This window comes from Myotis brandtii, unplaced genomic scaffold (assembly GCF_000412655.1).
Source record: "Myotis brandtii unplaced genomic scaffold, ASM41265v1 scaffold397, whole genome shotgun sequence".
NCBI classification, from domain to species: domain Eukaryota; kingdom Metazoa; phylum Chordata; class Mammalia; order Chiroptera; family Vespertilionidae; genus Myotis; species Myotis brandtii.
Window position 1 is genome coordinate 4762060 of NW_005365229.1, and position 4936 is coordinate 4766995.

A 4936-nucleotide genomic window follows, 5' to 3' on the forward strand; every position below is an offset into this window, starting at 1 on the left:
CATTCCCAATGTCCTTGGTGGTGGAATTAAAAGTGGCCACTAGTAACACAGAATGAGCAGTTTGGAGATAAAGTTTGGAGTCATCCAGTGAAATTAAAAATGCTCTAGTAAGTTCCAGGCCAGGTCCTGCTAAGTGGCTGCACCTGCCTCTATGAAGGGCCAGATGTCTTGCTTCTGACGCAATCTCACGGTTGGCAAGTGTGAAAGTGGGGGTCAGGGCTTGGGTTCCCACCAGATGTAGCCATGCTGCTGTGGGAGATCTCTGAAGTTGGCAGGGGACTGACATTCATTGACATAACGAGATACAGTAAAACCTCGGTTCTAGAAGTCTCCCATCTCCAACAGTTCAGTTCTCGACCAAGTTGTTCATGGAAAAAATGCCTTGGTCTTTGAACAAAACCCTTCCATGATGATACATCAGCATGACAAAAATCGTCTCTCGGGCCCCAAAGGAGAGAATGCAGTCAGTTTGCTGGTAAACCTTGAGTTGTTAACATCTCAGAAATTTGCCAGCTTCTGTTGCTAGTGAAATGGATGATGAGCACAAGTTTAAAACATAAAGAGGCCATCAAGAGTTCTAATGTTGGCCCTGGCCAGTATGGCTCAGTTGGTTGAGTGTCATCCCATGCACCAAAAGGTTGCTGGATTGATTCCCAGTCAGGGCACATGCCCAGGTTGTGGTTTGGTCCCGGTTGGGGCACCTATGGGTTGGGGCATGTATGGGAGGCAACCGATCAATGTTTCTCTTTCTCTCTCTCTCTCTTCCTTTCTAAAAAAAATAATCAATAGAAACATTTTTAAAAATGCGTGCTAATGTCGCTAAGGGTGTAAAAGAAACAATGATCACAGGCAATTGAAGAGATAGAAAAACTTGGAGAAAAGAGGTAGAAAAACTTGGAGAAAAGCAGTTAGCCAGGGGACAGCATGTAAAAAAGTGAAGATGCTACATACTGGCTTACTAAACGTCATCATGGAACAAGTGCTGAAAGTGATTCCTTTAAGGCTCGTAGGGGGTGGCAAAGAAGTGTTTGTTTATAGATTAAACAGTACACTAGACATGTACTGTATATAAGAAAGGTTAAAACGGAATTATTTGTGGGTCTGGAACAAATTAATTCAATTTACATGATTTCTAATGGGAAAAAAGTGATTCAGTTTTTTAACAAATCGCTTCTCAAACAGCCTTCCGGGACGAATTCAGTTTAAGAACTGAGGTTCCACTGCAGCTGTTAAGCGAACCAGCAAAATACTAGGTTTCTGAGTTCCAACTCATGCTGAGTTGGCGTCAAGGTCCTACAGAGGATATAAAGGACTTTAGGGAACGTGCAAAACCTTGCAGGTGCCACCTGGCCATTAGTTGCTTCTCTGGATTTGAAGGTTTTGATGCCTCAGAAATCTAGAGACAGTTACTACCTCTGAAGCTGTGGCCAGCGGCCTCCCAGCTGCAGCTGCCCCTCTCCCAGACCAGGTCTGCACAGGTGTGCATCTGCTGGGGGAAACCCTTGCTCTGGAGGCCTAAGCACTAAGACAATTATCGAATAGCTTTCAGACAACACCCAGCATCTGCAGGACTGTTGGGGCGTTTCTCTTCTTAACATGCCTACTTTTTAGCCTCAAAAAGTAACCTGCCTGCCCAACCTGTGTGGCTCAGTGGTTGAGTGTCGACCCATGAACCAAGAGGCCATGGTTCGATTCCCGGTTGGGGCACTGATCCCCACTGCGGGGCATGCAGGAGGCAGCCGATCAATGATTCGCTCTCATCATTGATGTTTCTATCTCTCTCTCCCTTCCTCTCTCTGAAATCAACTTTTAAAAAATAACCTGCCTTATTAGAGGATCCATGAAATTGGGGGGTGGAGGATGGGGAATCACATCATTCCTGGGACCTTTCCAGGCCAAGAAATATTCTTCAGTTTGAAGCTTTTCCTCCTGTAGGAAAACACAGTACATTGCCTCCTGAGGGGAGGAGTTTGTCCAGCAGTTGGTGCCTTGAACATATAAATGAAAAAGGGAGGCAGTTGAATTTGTTTTTTCTTTGCAGTGGGCATTGTCTTTAAATTGTGGTAAAATATACATAACATAAAATTTACCATCTTAATCATATTTAAGTATACAGTTCAGTGGTATTAAGTACATTCATATTGTTATGCAACCATCACCACCATTCTCTTCAGAACTCTATTCATCTTGCAAAACTGAAACTTTGTCCCCATTAAACACTATATACTCTTTCCCCCTTCCCCACCTTTCTACTTTGTCTTTTTTTAAAAAATATGTATTTTATTGATTTTTACAGAGAGGAAGGGAGAGGGATAGAGTTAGAAACATCGATGAGAGAGAAACATTGATCAGCTGCCTCCTGCACACCTCCTACTGGGGATGTACCCACAACCAAGGTATATGCCCTTGACCGGAATCGAACCTGGGACCGTTCAGTCCGAAGGCTGACACTCTATCCACTGAGCCAAACCTGTCAGGGCTCTACTTTCTGTCTTTATGAATTTGATGACTACCTACTTCATGTTAATAGAACCATACGGTATTGTGTTTTTGTGACTGGCATATTTCACTGATCATAATGTTCTCAAGGTTCATTCATGTTGAAGCATGTCTCAGATTTCCCAAGTCTGAATAATACTACATTGTATGTATAGACCATGTTTTGTTTATCCAGTCAACCAACGATGGACACTTGGTTTGCTTCTACCTTCTGGCTATTGTGAATAATGCAGCTGGCATTTTTTTTCATGACCCTCAGCTCACCCCAGGGAGGTAAGGTAGTGACTTATTATTTATTTTCAATTTTTTTGTTTGTTAATTCTCACCTGAGGATATTTTTTCCCATTGATTTTTTTAGAGAGTGGAAGGGAAGGGGAGAGACAGAGAAACATAGGTGTGAGAAAGACACATCAATTGGTTACCTCCCACATGCGACCTTGAGGAGGGGCCAGGGATTGAGCCCTTGACTGAAATTGAATCCTCAAGCCTTCATTCTGTGGGCCGACGCTCTAACCACTGATCAACCCGGCTAGGGCGAAGGCAGTGACTTTTAGAGAAGGGATGAGCAACCTTATAGTGGCCACCGTGGTGGTGAGGAGACCCAGGGGGTGCTCTCCCCCTTTCTCCCCCTCTTCTCTTCTGCTTCTCTCCTGCTCTCCCTAAGCCAGGCTCCAGTCTCCATCAATTCAAGTATATCTGCATCTAATTACTTTTCCCTTCTTCCATTTTCCTTGTGTGCACAGGGGCTGAAAACTGCCCATAACTCCATCAAGACTTGACTTGGATCCCTGGTCACCTTAAAAAACCACACTTCCCTGGGCTACTGGAGGACACCATCTCACAAATATCTGTGGCTGAGGGTATGTTTCTTAAGGCCACAAGGCAAGAGAGGACAGAAGGCCCTGGTGTGTCTGGAACCTGGTAGGTTTGCCTCCATAGAACCTGGGTCCTGCCTGTCTGGACAAAGTCCCCTCATCCTTATCTGAAGCCTTGGCTTCCTTCTTCCCTTTGCCAAATACCACTTCCCTTTCCTGAAACAAAAGGGCTCCCCAAGCTAGATCTACTGTCCTATAGGCCAATGTATCAGGGCTTACAAAAGATGATTTCCACTGGCCAGTGTAGTTCAGTGGTTGAGTGTCCACCTATGAACTAGGAGGTCACAGTTAGATTCCTGGTCAGGACACATGCCCGGGCTAGGTAGTGAGGTTGATCCCCAGTAGGGGGCGTGCAGGAGGCAACCAATCAATGATTCTCTCTCATCATTGATGTTTCTATCTCTCCCTCTCCCTTCCTCTCTGAAATCAATAAAAAAAAAAAAAAATTTTTTTTTAAAGAAAGAATTTAAAATGAATTGGGGAATTACAAAAACAAGACAAGGATAAAGAACCAACTCTTGTATCCCATGGCCAGGCTCCCCAGGAGGGGTCCTCCCCAAGAACCCTCCAGGAGGTTCCTGTCAGCAAACAAGTTCAGGGGAGTGTGGTGAGGGAGGGAGGGAGGGAGGCAGGAGCCAGGGCATGCAGGGCCTGGAGGGGTTTGGAATTGCTGGTAAGTGTGAAGGAAAACCACTCGAGGACCCTGATTGAGGAATGTGTATGATCCAGTTGAATGCAGAGAATGAGGGATGGGGGTGAGAGGAGCTAGGTGGGAGTCTTCAGGTGAGAGAACTTCCTGAAGTTCTCTCCCATTCAGATCCATCCACCTCTCATACCTTCTTAGCTGCTTAAGCCTGGAACCTGCGGTTATCCTTGACGCCTTCCACCTGGAAGTGTTCCCTGACACACCCCTTCCGATGACCCAACCAGGTCCAAGCCCCAGGGAGGACTCTGTACTTTGCTGCTTCTGCCACAATCTCTAGTAACCTCCGTCTTTGTACAATTATTTGATTGTGGCAGTGAGTACTTTTTGTTTGTTTGTTTTAAGGAGAAATGCAATTTTACCTGGCAGTGAGTCTTTGGTGTGCCTAAATCATTCGGGGAGCCGCCTGGGCCCCACTTCAGGCGGTGCCAGGGAATCCGTCTTTTACCTGAGTTGGTCTGCGTCCCCATGAAGACTCTTACCTCCACAGGGTGAGAGAAATGCAATGAAAGAATAGCCCGGTTTTGCTGGCGGGGCTTGCTTGGCTCCTGAGTTCATGTCTTAATGTAGACAAATCAAGCCTAAACTTCTCCCTTGCACTCCTTTTAGGTATGTGTCCTGCCTTGGGTTGAGGAGACCGGCTTTGTAAATCGCCGGGCACTTGTTGGCTCCAGAGACGTTAACTGTTTCTGCCCCGGTGCCGTCCTTTCAAACCCTCCCGAGGCGGGCATCATCGGCCCCCTTTCAGGGATGCACAAACTGAGGCCCAGCAGGCTGCGGAGAGCCCGACGTAGCTGCGCGCTCGGCCCGTCGCCCTTGACAACACGACGCAAGGTCACGGAGGTCCCGCCCCCAGGCC